Source organism: Oryzias latipes, chromosome 18, assembly GCF_002234675.1.
Source record: "Oryzias latipes chromosome 18, ASM223467v1".
Taxonomy (NCBI): domain Eukaryota; kingdom Metazoa; phylum Chordata; class Actinopteri; order Beloniformes; family Adrianichthyidae; genus Oryzias; species Oryzias latipes.
Genome location: NC_019876.2, coordinates 20,673,087 through 20,688,169, shown reverse-complemented (window position 1 = coordinate 20,688,169; position 15,083 = coordinate 20,673,087). Strand labels below are relative to the sequence as shown.

The following is a 15,083-nucleotide window of genomic DNA, read 5'->3' as shown; positions in this document are numbered from 1 at the left end:
TTCAGATGTTTGGATTAAGTAACTAAACAACAAAGTGTGTTCGGTCAGTTTATTATTATATGTAACTAAAAAGGGGAAAACAAAATACAATAAAAGTGTAAAAAAAAGCTACTCAGTTGAACTTATTTTGTTGCACTATTCCCAAATGTAGCTAAATTCCCTGTTTCTGCCGTTTTATTTTTATTTTTTTCGTTTTTTTATTCCTTGGTCCTCTTTGAAATGACTCACTGTCATTTTCATCAGCTGATGAGATGAATCAGGCGCTGCAGCAGGGCCCACATGTCACATACAGGCTGCGGATCCTCAGGACCAGCATAAAAGAAGGTTTACTTTGTTCCTCTAGGGCTCTGATTCAGATTAATCAGTTATGCTTTGCTGGCCCAACAGTTTATTGCCATGACATTTACTTTCAGTCACTAGAACTTGAGAGGATGAACTACCACAGCAGTCAAAAATCTGTATCTGAGATACTCACTGACGCCCTTACCAAAATAATTTAATAGTTTGATGGAAAATATTTTTAAATGCAGTTTTTTTAAACTGTTCTTGAAGATTTCTATCCAAATTTTCGTTCGTTCAAAAAAATGAAGCTCAAACAGAGCTGCAACAAGAAAAGCCTCTGGATCTGAGGCATTGTGTGGACCACGAACTCATGCATAGCCACTGAAGCGCGTCGGAGTGAGCGGTACCTGCCTCTCCCTCCTCCTCTCTCTGCGTTCCTCCCCCTTTCATCTCCATTCTGTGGGTGTCCTGCAGCCCGATTGCTTCTCTTTCCTGCAATCCTGCTCCCTAGAATTGAAAGTTTATCCAAAGGAAGAGGATTTGGGATCATCTAAGCAGTTTCGACTGATTTCGTTTCACTGTGCCCCGTGGACAGAAGCGGAGCGAGTCCCTGTGCGCGCTCGACATCCACTTCTGAGTCCACCGTGCTCGCCGTGCTCCTTGGCTGCTGGGATGAACTAGTCTAATGCCGCTCTTCCAAGAGCCAGACTGACTCCGGAGGTAGTGCCGTTTAGACCACTGCATGCAAACACAACTGAGGAGAAGGCACGGACACTCAGCTTCAAGCACCGAGAGATAAAGAGACGAAAATTGTCCTCACTGGTGAGTAAACCCCATCTGCAGATTGCGCATGAATGAAAGAGGAAATGTGATGCGCTCTAGCGTCTTTGACATCTATTGGAGGTCAAGGTTTCTGCCAGATTTATTTTCCACGATAGTCTGTTAAAGTATTAAACATTTGACTTTGTCTTCTAATATAAAAAATGTTAAACTTGTTCGAAATTTCCTCAAACTTTTTTGGAAACCATTGAGCTGAATGAGGGAATTTGACTGACGCGCGGTCTGGGCACGAAGCCTCTCCAAGAATGCAACATCCCTGCGTACAAGTGGGGGGGGAAATAGTCAAAAAGGAAGAAACGTGACTCATCTGTTAGAGTTGAAGCTTGTCGTTGTACAAAACAGCTTCTAGGTGCTGGAAATGCAGGTTTTGTTGCTTAAAAATAGTTTTGGTTCAAGTATTGTTGAGATATAGGGGACGCTTTGTCCTACAGTGTGTCCTTAATGTTTGTGCTCCAACTGTGAGCAGATCCGGGGTCTGCCAGCTCTTCATTCTATCTGGAGATGTGGGATCCGCTGAGTCCAGCTCTGGTTTAGCGCGTCCACTTGCTGAGGGTGTGGCTGTGCGTTCATTTGCCCAGATTTTTTTTTTCTTTTGACATTTATTTTGCTTCTCGTCCCTGACAAAGGTGTGAATCAGGAATAAATACCTTCACCACACAGTCTGTTCACCACAGTGTGGGTGCTTGAGCGCGCGCACCCGTTTATTTAATGATCGTCCACTAAGCTTATTGTCCCCTGGGAGGATTAGTGCGTTGGAACATTTTGGGACCTTTCTTTGTGTGTCTGTGTGCGTGTGTGTCTTTTTAGCAATTTAACTACATAATCTGGGAGACAAAACGCTGCATGCGTCACTAACACCCTAGAGGCAACAACAAGTGGCAATTTATTATCCACATTTGTCAAAAAATACCAATGGCTCGCCAAATTCAGTGATGGGTTAGATTGGACTGATTGTAAAATCCTAATTAGTGCCTCACATGGGAACATATTACTCCTGATAAAGTGTCACATTTAAGCTCACCAGCAGATCTAAATATTCTCACGCTCAGCGGAATGCCTCATGAATACCATCACATTTATAGCATTCTGAAATGCATTAATTTTAACCTCAGTCCAGTTCAAGTTATGTTTCCATCCATCTTTCTCTTTGGGTCAACGTTTCAATTTCCAGTTCAGTTTCATTTATTGATGTGAAAAGGGAAAGGAAACACCAGTAAAGCCTCTAAAGAGATGAGGTGTCACCCAGGCTGGCTCTATTAACAGACTGCAAATTAGTAATTTAGCCGATTATCTTGAGTTCATGCTGGATTCATCAATTTAGATGAAAATATAACTTATTTTAACTGAGCTAGAATTGATCAAGCTACACATAGAGGAAGGTCCTGTCATCCAAATAAAACATGAAGGAATTGGAAACCATATTTTTGTTGGATTTTTTAGTGCAGCAAGTGGCATACCTGAAATATGGAACTGCAACGCTACATTCACACGTTTATGTGTGTTTCAGGCTTGCATTTTCAAAACTCTTGTTAAGAGTTATTAAGTTGTTTTTGGGCTCTACGTATAAAACGCACAGCCATTGAATGCATGTCAAAAGTTTAACTTTGATTAGTCAAGAACTCAGATTTGGTAGTGATGTATGGGTAGTGTTCTTTTTATACATGGAAGTGCCAACCGTTTGAAAATGTATCATAGAGGAGAAATCAATTTTAGCTGTTCATGCCCGGCTGGGATTCTATGACACCATGTCTTTCATATATTCGAATAGAGATGTGAAAGAAAAAGCCCGGAGCAAGATTTGCAACATGTGCACTGCTTTGACATTTCGCACCAAGCCTTTTCCTACTATGAGTAAATGTGCTAGTATTGTTTAGCCACAGACCTATGTGAACACCATATAATAAAAGTACATTCAAGAATGCCAGGTAAGGATTTTCTTGAATGTGAGTTTAGCCCATGGTGTTTACGCTGGACGAGCATGGTGGAGATTCTCCGTCTTCTTTTTCTTCTGTTTACTTGCACATGTCCTACACCTACAGTTGGAAAAAGCTTGGTGCGAAATGTCGAAGCAGTGCACATGCCGCAAATATTGCTCCAGGGTTTTTCTTTCATAGCTCTATTCCAACATATGAAAGACTTAGTGTAATATAATTCCAGCTGAACATAAACAGCAATTATGAATTTCTGCTCCATGAGCAATTTTTCGTTTTTAGTTTTAGTGAACTAAAAGGGATGCCATCCACCCGTCACCACCAAATCAAAGTCCCTGATTGGTCAAGATTCAACCTGGTTTAACTTGCAATGAGCGTTCAAACTAAAAACGGTCGTAGAAACCTTTATAGCAACGCGTGAACACGAGAGTTTTGAGCACAAAACGCACATTTACATAGACTTTTGATTGAAAGTGGCCTCTTGAACGGATGTTGCTGTGGGTGGTGTGAGTGTAGCTTGACAGTAACTAGATTGTGCAATTAAAAGAAAAAGATAAATATAATGTTGTAAATACAGTAATACAGTCAACATAGTCAAAATGCAGTAATAATAGACAAACACTGCTTTGGTGGATATTGCTATTTTTTAAGTACTGGACAGCAGCAATACTTAGTGCCAAAGTAATTGCAATAGCAGTAGTCCTTAAATTATCTATAATGAATTAAACCAGTCTTAATATTGGTGTTGCCTCCATTCCAATGGAGCAAGATCAATACTTTGTTTCCCTGTTATCTGTACACTGACTCCATTTATGCTTTACTTTTCTCCCCAACTCTGCTGTTATGTGATGTTACCTTTAATTCACGTCATGAAGGCTGAACAGTGAAAATGGTCTGCATGATCATTGGTGGCCAAGATTTTCCATTAGTTCTCCTGCTGTGCAGAGCCAATAAGATAATAGGAGAAGCCCATCATCTATCAAGCTGTCTGTTTACACTTTTGCCATCAGGTGGAAGGTATAGAAGCGATCCAGCTGGATGCTGAACAGTTTCTTACTCTGAAACTGTCACTGCCAAAAGGACTGTTCTCAGCTTCTTATTTTTAAATAAATCGAAATATTAATTTACTTTTGTTGAATTACTTAACTTTTTTATGAAACAATTTGAAATGGTTATTTGTTTTGGTTTTTAAGTGCAGTAGAAAAGCACAACCTGTCCCTAGAAAATACAGACAAATCGATCTTCTTCACATAGCACAGAGAGGAGCACCATGTGGAGAATTTGCATGGCCATCAGTAAAAATGTAAACTGCTGAGTGTGGGAAGGTTATTCATTACTTAGGCAACACCGCCAGTTTTATTTATTTATTTGTTCATTTTTTACAAATACTGAAAGGAAAAGTCAGAGCTGTGGAAGAAAGCAGTGAGGAAGGAAAAACATCACACTGATGGTGTCAGGGAGCCAGCACACAGGCAGAGGTCCCTGATAAAAAAAGAAAGCATAAATTACATTTATTCCATTTTCACTTCAGAGTCAATTCATTCTGTCTACCTCTTTTTGGCCCAATGGATAACTAACAAATACAAACCTATGCAGGAAGAAAAAAAAAAACTAAAAATGAATGAAGCTGCAGAATTTTTCTGCAGCAAGCTAATGCTACGTCCACACCGGGCATGTGTGGGGGATGTTCGAGAATGTGCACAACATAGGTTTTAAATTTGCTTTTAGCATATGCTGTTCATGCTAGTCTGCCTTTACGGATACTAGGGCACTCACTCTGCCACATGACAAGAGTGTAACAACAAACGCACGAGCATGGCAGAGCGGCCACTAGCAAAAACATCCAAAAAGTGGAAGTATTTTTCCAAAGTAGATGCAGGTAGCACACGATGTCATAACCCTTGTGCTATCCTAGGCACTTTAACGTTGGGAGTTGGGTCATCTAGACCCACTAGACAGTGCTCTGAACCATTTTTCTTCAATGATTTGTGATCTTCACTGGTGTCCATGGATTACATGAAATCTTTCCACCTTTATCCACCTTTGTCATGGTAGGAAGAACACGTCAAAGTAAGGGTGGGGTCATCTAAGATAGCACAAGGGTTGAATGTAACAAAAAAGTGACTTGTAATGGCGGTAATGCCAGTGACCTGTCCAAACACCACTCTAATTTACACTATATTCTAGCAGAGAGGTGTACAGTACGGACATGAAAACGGACATGAAAACTTGCAAAGCGACATGTCAATTCGAAAGTTTTTAATAAGGGAACCTCGACATGCACATGTTCACACGTTTGCATAGACTTTTTATAGGAAGCAGTCGTTCGAAAACATGTTCTCAAGCCCGTTGTGAACTGAGCATGAGGCCAGATCTGACTTTTAATAGTTAAATGAATGTGGATTTTTATTCAGTTTAATTGAAGCTTGATTTGTTTGCATTTGTCTGAAAAACATTTTATTTTTAGATAAAATTTTTGCACACAGCCATTATTGAATGAGTCTGACTATGACCTTCAGCTTAGAGATTTCATCTGCAGAGCCTCAATTCGAGCTCTCCACCGCTCCATAAGGGCTTTTTGTCCATTTAATATGACACAATGAGTATTTAACTGAAAGCACATTGTTTTCCTTTGTGAGTTTACTGTCACGATCCTCATAAAGGAAAGTAGAGACAAATTCCAGCACCAAACACCAAACAGAACCACCAAATTGTTCCTGGGCTGCATCTGCAGCTCAGCGCTCCCCCCGGGGATGGGTAAAGCGTGGGGAACGAATTTCACACAACCAGGTGTGTGACAACTTTTGGGACTTTAACCTAACCAGAAATTGTGTCTGTCAATACAAGTAAATATTGTATCTGCCCTGCAGATATGTCCTTGGTTGTGTTTTTTGACTGTGGATGCCATCTATTTCAAAGAAGGGTGCTTGCCTTGTCTCTGTTTCAAGTTAATTGCAAAACGTACTTTGATCCTATGGATTTTCTCGCCATGAAACCAAATATGTCACAATGAATATTTTCTAGACAGAGAAAGGACACTGATATTCAAATGAATTGGATCATTGTTGTTTTTCATGACATCACCAGCATGTTTTGTGTATCATTTTCATAGGGATGAATGCCCTGCCAAACAGAATTCAAAAAGGTTGTATTTTTCAGACAAAACGTTGAGAGGGAGGTAAAGATCAACCACACAAACTAATATGATCTGAGGTGTTTACGCAAGGCCTCGCACAGTCATTATCCCATCTTCAGAGGGACTACCCCCACCCCCACACACTCAAAATGCCACATCAGTCGATCCCATTCATCTCTTTTTAGATTTATGGATCCAGTCTGGGGAGGGGGGGTTTGCAGGCTTGACATATGTTGTCATTTCAGTGTGTGAAGAAAGCACCAAGAATTGAAAGCCTTTTCTGTTTGCACAAACAGCACTTCCAAACAAACAGCACTTCAATGAATCAATAGAATTTGACAAACAGTCTGATGGTAGAGAAAATGAAATGGAAAGTGATTAGTGGTGTGTTTTTACGGATGTGATAAGGTATATATTCTGGTAATGGACAGTCTGGCTGTTTTGACTTGGCTTACTAAAAAGAGCCATCTCATCCAGTTAACAAGCGACTCCTCAATTTAGCTATATTTGTTATTTGTTTTTGTACCAATAATAATATGAAAAAGAAGCTACTACGCCACATATGACCTGTGATGCTACATGGCTCTTTAAAATACATTTTAAAGTAAAAATAAATGTCAAATTTCACATAAACCTTAAATTAAAGTACATGCAATTATTACCTTTTATAACTTTACATGATCAGAAATCCAATGACCTAATTAAATTTATATATATATATATATATATATATATATATATATATATATATATCCCTCCCAGTTGCCTTGATTTAACTCCCAGAAGGAACAATAACGTGGACAAATTGAGGACAGATACAAGTACCTTGGAATTCTGCAGGCAAATGGCAACCTGGAGCAGGCAACAAGGAAAGCTGCAACAGCTAAATGCCTCCAATGAGTAAGTCAAGTCCTGAGAAGCCGGCTCAATGGCAAGAATAAGACCCAGGCAATAAACAGCTACGCACTGCCAGTTATCAGATACCCTGCAGGAATAATAAGATGGCCAAAGGAAGAGAAACAGACCACGGATGTTAAAACACGAAAGCTCCTCACCATGCATGGAGGGTCCCATCCCAAATCCAGCACCCTGAGACTGTATGCTAGCCGCAAGGAAGGAGGCCGATTACTAGTGAGCGTTGAAGCCACTATCTATGATGAAACTTCTAAGATGCATGAATACATCAAGTTCAAGGCCCCAACTGACAGTGTGCTCAGTGAATGTCTCAATGGAGAGCAAAGGATACAGTGCTGGAGGACAGATCCTCATGGGAGGACAAAGACCGGCATGGGATGTACCACCGGACCATAACTGAAGTGGCTGATATCTAGAAGTCCTACCAATGGCTAGAAAGGGCTGGCCTACAGGACAGTACTGAAGCGCTCATCCTGGCAGCTCAGGAACAAGCCCTGAGCACTAGAGCAATAGAGGCTCAGATCTACCACACCAGATATGACCCAAGGTGTAGGCTGTGCAAAGACTGGAAACCCCAAGGTCAAAATGGGAAACACCTCCGAAGGTGGTAGAGAATAAGAGAAGCAAATTTTGTGCTTCCTTCCTGTGGGACTTTCAGATCCAGACTGATAGGATGGTAATGGCGAACCAACCAGACATTGTAGTGGTGGATAAAGAACAGAGGAAAGCCGTTGTGGTGGATGTGGCAGTGCCAAGTGATGGAAACATTTGGAGTGAATGTGAGAACTAGAGAAAGCATGGACAGTGAAGGTGACAGTGGTGCCCGTGGTAATTGGAGCACTCGGGGGAGTAACCCCCAAGCTGGAGGAGTGGCTACAACAGATACCTGGAAAGACCTCAGACCTCTCAGTCCAGAAAACGTCAGTGCTAGGAACAGCTAAGATACTGTGCAGGACCCTCAAGCTCCCAGGCCTCTGGTAGAGGACCCAAGCTTGGAGGAGAAACCACCGGCAGAAGGGTGAGAGGGGTGTAAATATATATTTTTTAAGAAAACAAAAAACAAAAACATCCAGATGGCTTTATCACTTATGACGAAGTGCATTAAGGGTTTGATTCCTTTTCTATTTTAAATATTTCAGTTCGGAATTTATTCAACTTCCACTCATGGAAAAAATAAACAACAAATTCAGAGTCAGCAGAAAAATGCCAATGTTAAACATGTATGAGGTGCTGAAGGAATTTTAAACTCTATTTTTGGCTATTCACAAATAGGGATGGGTTATCGTTAAGGTTTCAACGGTACTACTACTCTTATTGATATTGTTTATCGATCCGGTATTTTACGATACTCTTATGGATACTTTATGAGGGCGAAAAATAAATAAATAAATAAATAACAAATTAAGAACATAAAGTGTTTCATTTCCTCATTATGCAACATCATTGTTTTTTTAACAAAACATTTTACTTTATACATGAAAACGTTACATACAAACCTGGAATGCACGTGGATGTGCTAGACCAGGGGTCAGCAACCTGTACCTCTCAAAGAGCCTTTTGGATCAGTTTCCCAATGAGATGAAAGCACAGGGAGCCGCAACACTAGGCGTGTTAGAAAAAAGGTTTTTGTCGATATATCGTAATAGTTCATTTGGCAATACTTGTATTGATTAAAATGCTGTCAAGATATGTATTTAATTATTTAATATAATTATTTGTATTTTTTATGAGCGTGATGTTTCCTGTGATCTTTTGTCCATTTTCCACAACCTTGAATAGACCTTTCCATCTGTCAAACACCCAGAGTTAAGAAAGAAGATTGAGATGATGGAAACAATTTCACTTTGATGCAGACTCCTTTTCTATTTATTTATCATTATTTTTTTTAATCCAGTGAACCGAATAAATTATATTAATTTTATGGATGACAACTATTGTTTATTAGGAAGAAGCTGTTAGTTTGTTGCGGGTCTGGAATCATAAGCGGTGAGTCTAAGCTATAATTTCTGTGCTAACAGTACGAGTTCGGTCATCTATATTTTGCAAATTGATTATTGGACAGCAAATAAGCATATTCCTGGAGTGTTTGTTTGGTAGTTCTCTTGGGAAAAAAGCTCAACTGAAAATGGAGTAAAAACGTGCTGCAGCCAAAACCACATATGAATATACCACTGACGGGTGCTGTCGAGGCTAAATAACTCTCTTGGTGTGGTTTGTTTTCTGTGGTCACTGGGATTACACTAGACTGCATACCAAAGCAATCAAACTAAGATGCCTAAACAATGTGTTTTGGTAGTCAGTCATTAACCAAATACAGGTATTGTCCCTCAGGTGAAAAAGCATACTAATATAATACAAAACCAAGGCTATGATCACAAACCGGGTGTATAACTTGAAAGGTTTGTTACAAGTTAGAATTTTAAAACAGAAACTTTCTGATTTCCCCTTCAATGTATCTATTAGATGAGGAAATTCACTTCTAGTTGTAATATGTTGTAATCCATGACATACTTCCTATGATTTTTTTTGCTAAAAGCATTTCACAAATATATCCTCTTTTTTTCATGCAATTTCACTTTTTTATATTTTTTTGGAGACGGTAATGTTTTATTTTTGTCCAGAATAAAGTTATCACAACACGTGTAATATTTATTTGACTTAAAGAATTGATTTATATTCCTATGATCCAATCAGATTAAGCTGTCTGAGGCAACTTGTTATTTAAATCAACCTATACATTATAAAATCCTTTCAAAATGAAATCAATACATTATATCGATAAAGGAAAATGCTGTTTGGATTGAGGCATGGTAGGTTAATTTTACTATAATATAAAAATGACCAAATGCCATCACAGCATAACTTGAAACATCACACATGTGATGGCAGCAAAAATAATGATCAGTCCAGCCTTACAGTCAAATGTGTGAAAACACTTTTAATTTAGCAAATACAATGTGACCATACAGTGTGGTAGAATGTTCTAAAAATGTTCCAGTTGTATTATTTTGATGCAGCAAAACAAAAGTGGGCTGAACTTTATTAAACTAAAATGTGAATGGATTTGTTGTTTTCCTGTTTGTTTGTACACATATTAATTTACAATTAAATATCTAGCAAGAAATCCAAGGAATCTGGAAAACTTCACCTGCACTGTTTAGTATAGGGACGATAACCGCACGTATTTTTTTTTTTTTAAAGTTCTGCACAGGGTGCGTGATTGGAACTAGGCCATTAAGCTGCTCTGCCTGGTGCGTTCACGGAGCTTCAGTACATAGGACTCCAAGAGCCACACAGACTAACTTAGTCCGCTATATATTCATGAGGAAAAAAAACCCGCCGAACCGACCATAAAACCGCCCAGATTATGCATACCCGCCCAAAGTCTCTTTTACCCGGCAATTTAGAACCAAAACCGCCCAATCGGGCAGGAAACCACCCAATTTGGCAACACTGGACACAGCGCGCTGACACACATACACATAGTCATTCTACAACACCTCTATAGTTAGTTCATTAGTTAGAAATGTAGTAATTAGTTGTTACAGGTATTTGTTAGTAAAGAATACCACGTTGTAATTGTATTAATTTGCGACGCGCGCATGGGGGGGGGGTGAGGTGGGGGTAGTTAACCGTGACACCCACCCCCTGCTGGTTCATCACCGCGGTGAGTCACACTGGTTGAAGTTTTGGCTTAAAATTGTCCTGGATCATTTTTAGGTCAGTAAACCAGATCAAATCGGATCATTTAAAATGAACCAATATTGACTAGGATTCATATTGTCAACCACAAATTAGGAAATGAATGGAATCGTTGTCCCTAGTTATTACTGAATAAGAGGGAAAAAACTACTTTTGGTTTTTAAGTGCTTTCTATGGAACATTAATACAGAACTTGATGGTGTTATGGTGCTTTTGGGTGTTTTATTCAGCTCTTTTTGCCATTTTTAATTGTCCCTCTGAACATGTGTGCTGTTATATGACGTGATAGGCTGTTCTTCTACAACAGTCATCCTCAACCCCTGTTTATTCTAACACATCTCCTTCATGGCCTTTCTTCCTCCATTCCTCATCTTTGGAGTTCTACTGCTTGTCCCTGGGTTCCAAAGTTCGGCTCAGTCTCATATGTTTTTTGCATGTTCCAGTAGGGGGTAATGATGTCGTAGGGCCTCTTTTGCTCTTCTGGCTCTTTTTCTGGCATACTCATCTCATTTACACATTAGTGAAGGCAGGAATGTGGCTTTTCTTAAATCAGGTTGGACTATAGCAGTCTGCTCATGAGTAGATGTGCTGGCGAGTAGGTCGTACTTATAATTGGTGTGTTCTGAAAGTACAGGAGGGCTGAGTGCCTGTCAGTTCCTGTATTCTCGGCTCTTTTTAGGACATTTGTGACATTCTGAGTAGTTCTCTTTTCGATGCCATTTGTCTAACCGATTCCGTGTGCTGTTGAAGCCGCAGTATTCAACTAACATCTTTAACTCTACACTGAGAAATCCATGTGTTCTGCTCAAAGTTTCATTGGTGGCCTCACATAATGAGACATAAACTACCCTGATCCAGCTCCTAAAGTCTTCTATGGAATATTAAGAACATTTGGAAGATGGTCAGAACAAACAGTTCTCCTTTATACTTCAAAACATCAACTACAGCTTTCTCCCATGTCCGGGATTTGCATAGATCACACATTTCATAATAATTCCCCTTAATCACCCAATTTAGGTTCCTTGAATCTAAACAGCGATAGAAATATTAGTGATTATTCTTCTCTGTCATTACCATACCCGTAACTCATTTTATAGGCTTTGTAACTCCAAATCAGACCTCTCTTCCAATGCATCAAGTCTTTCTTTTAAACTGCCTGACTAAAAAAAATGCATTTTTGAGCAGCTATTCACAACCAACCAGGCACTGTTGTCTTTGTAAATGTGATTTACCCTAAGAAACTCTTTAAGACCTTGACACCCAGCATCATAGCATTTCACACACTCTTCCTTCGAGCTTGGCAGCTTTTAATGCCCCATGGTGTCAAGTCTTCCAATTCTTATCAGGAGCTCCACATATGCTTTCCTGCTCAGTAGTGACAGGTTTGATGCATCTAGGACAAAGGTTCAGCAGTATATTTTTTGCAACTGCTGTAAACTGGGGGTTTTAGGACTGTTTTGGGATTAATTTGTGCTCCTCTCCGGGCAACTAACATTGTCCCAGTGTTTTCCAGCGTATGGTGTTCTGGTAATCTATTTGGAAAAGCTTGTTCAGCTCATTAGCTTCAGCAGCCATGCCTTACTCAAATCTAATTGATTGTTTCACTGTATACACATTGTGTGTTTGTGGACTAGCTTGTCTTTTGGGCTATTTTGGCTTAGGGTGCCTGTAAGCAACGAGTCTGCATCTGTGGACTCAATCTCTCACGGCACAGAACTAATTTTGGTAAGTGATATATTTTAGCTGTATAGTTTCAGTATTTTGCCTCAAATGCAGGAAAGTTTCTGAATTTGTATGATTTGCCACATTTGTCACTGTTCTTTTGTTGTGTGGTTGTGAGGGCTAAAAGAGAAGGACAAAAGGTGAACAGCATGAAGCAGAAGACTTTGGAAGGGTGGTAAAATACCAGAGTGGAAAGACATTACAAATGAAAAACAACAGTTTCATTGTTGTTTTAGTTTTTATTTAAATAAAAAAATACTTTTGTCATGTTTGCAATGCTTGAAGAGCAAATAAATTCTAAATTTACATAAAAACGGAGGGGAGAGGCAAGTCTGGTCCAAAACCTTTGCCCCTGTAAGCCTCTGGGTAGTACATGTATTTTACATTAAAATTGTAAAGTTCACAAAGGATTCAATGCCATACACAGGAGTTAATTAAATATCACCAAACTACCATACAATTCCAAACACAGAGTTTAAACAGTCTTTTGCACATGTTGCATGACTTTGTCCAAATGTGACAATTTAATAATAACCTTAAACTGAGAGAGTACTAATGACCCCCTCCCCCTCAAATAAATAAATAAATAAATAAATAAATACATGTTTCCTCTGCATCCTATGGTCCTAAATTTATGATGTAAAATAATTTGATTTTTTTATGAAAATACATTGCAGGATTTTTGATACCTTTTCAGAAGCAAAACATTAAATAACAAAATCACTCTGAGGGAAAGATCATTTTGTAGAATTAAAAGGAACTTTAGACACAATTTTTTTCATTAATACTTCAAGAGTTGAAGCCAAAAAACAGTAGAAAATAAAAGTTCAGACAAATTCATCACCAGCTGTTTTAATTTAGTATTATGAATACGGTATATAAAATATGTATTTAAATACAACAACACGGGACGTTAATTACTTGTCAGTTGTCATTCAACAGGGTTATTGGAACATAAAGCAACAAAAATTATAGGCTAAACATGTTAGAAGTACACATTTTTATTAAACAATTATCCTATGCAATACAAAAGGTACATTTGTCTAAATGGTCAAAATAATCAAATCTTACTGTCTTCTGCAACAATATATGAACACCCAGGTCATTTCTTTTAAAACCATAAGTTTTCTGCAAGTCAAATAAATTGAATGAATGCTGTGGAGGCACGTAGAAAATCCCACCGTCTTCAAATGTTCTCCTTCACATGTTCTAAGAACATTTTTCCTTGAAAAATACAAGGACTTTTATCATTTGACTCAATTCATGTCCAAAACTTTTGAGCCTTTAAGCTTACGACTAAAACGGACCAATTCTGAAACCACATCCACCACACAGCTCATGTGAATGTGCAGGTAAACTGTAAAAAAAAAGTCAACATCTCTGAAATTGAGGTGACTCTTTTCTATCTTTGCAAAATCAATGCATTTCAAAGACAATGCTTTTTAGTTTCCGTTGATGGGTTTGGGCAAAAGTCTTCATGATTTTTTTGAAATAATTCTGTTTTCTCCGTGTGTTTTGCCTCAAATCTGGTTATCTAAAAGTGGAGAGTTAGGGCCAAACATTAGAGGTTAGAGGGGGCAATGGTATCAAGTTGTGTGTTTTTAGTAACTTTTTTGATAAGCTGATAATAATCATTAAAGGAATGATTCGGGCAGAAATTTGGTGCTAAAAAACAGGAGCGACAATGGTCTACATTGTACACTTCCTTTTGACATTTTCCCCAAATATTAATGGATATTTACGACAAAGCAAGGTTTTTCAATAGCATTTATACCACCAGTTACTCCTTGTTCATATTGATAAATGGTTGTTTTGTTGAACATAGCTATAGGTGTTAATCTTTAAATTTCCTCATGTTTGAACTTGATTTTGCTGTTTGAAGGTAGCTAACTATTAACTACATTTTCTGGTATTTCATGTATAATGTTGACAGCATGGTTGTCAGAGACGATAAAACGCTGCACTTCACCAAGTAAACATTTATTCCACAAGTTCCTACAACACAGCCTAGTATTTTTCCTGACATTACTCATATCTCTTGAAAATTCCCCCTATTTCTTTCACTGTTTGTTGAACTCCACTGAACAAGGCTTAACTGACAAATCAGCCACATACTATGAAGTAGTTTGTTGCTGATCTGTCAGCTACATACTATAAAATAGTTAGGCGGTGCTTCCTTACAATGCAATGCAAACTGACCTCAAACTTTTTACCAAGGTAACAACCAAATTAGGATGGCAAACAAAATTTCTGACAGAATTTCAAGTGCACTTCTAACAAAACTGGATCATACCTATTTTGTCAAGTTGGCTGATTCAGTTGAGAAGCTTTGATCTAATATTCTTGGGTCTTTATGGCATAGTCCATTATGACTGTTGTGAAGGGTCATCTGCGCAAATATGTATATATAATGTGAGGCCTGGTCGTAGCAGATGCCAAACACGTAGAGTGCTTTGAAATACCCATCAAAGGCTAAAAGTAAAGACTTAGCTATGCAGGGGATGGGCTGTCCATCGGAATGTAGAGCTGCCTACTGGACTGAGACTGTTGCTTCT

General features: G+C 38.7%; 1 protein-coding gene across 1 annotated transcript in view; it reads left to right on the top strand.

Moving 5' to 3' along the window:
• Positions 1–206: 206 nt before the first annotated feature.
• Positions 207–15,083, top strand: part of LOC101165845 (5-hydroxytryptamine receptor 2C-like) — a 252,916-nt gene continuing 238,039 nt past the window's right edge. The window contains exon 1 of the mRNA XM_020711729.2: positions 207–1,104. The gene's annotated coding sequence lies outside the window, so the exon portion shown is untranslated. The remainder of the gene's footprint in view (positions 1,105–15,083) is intronic.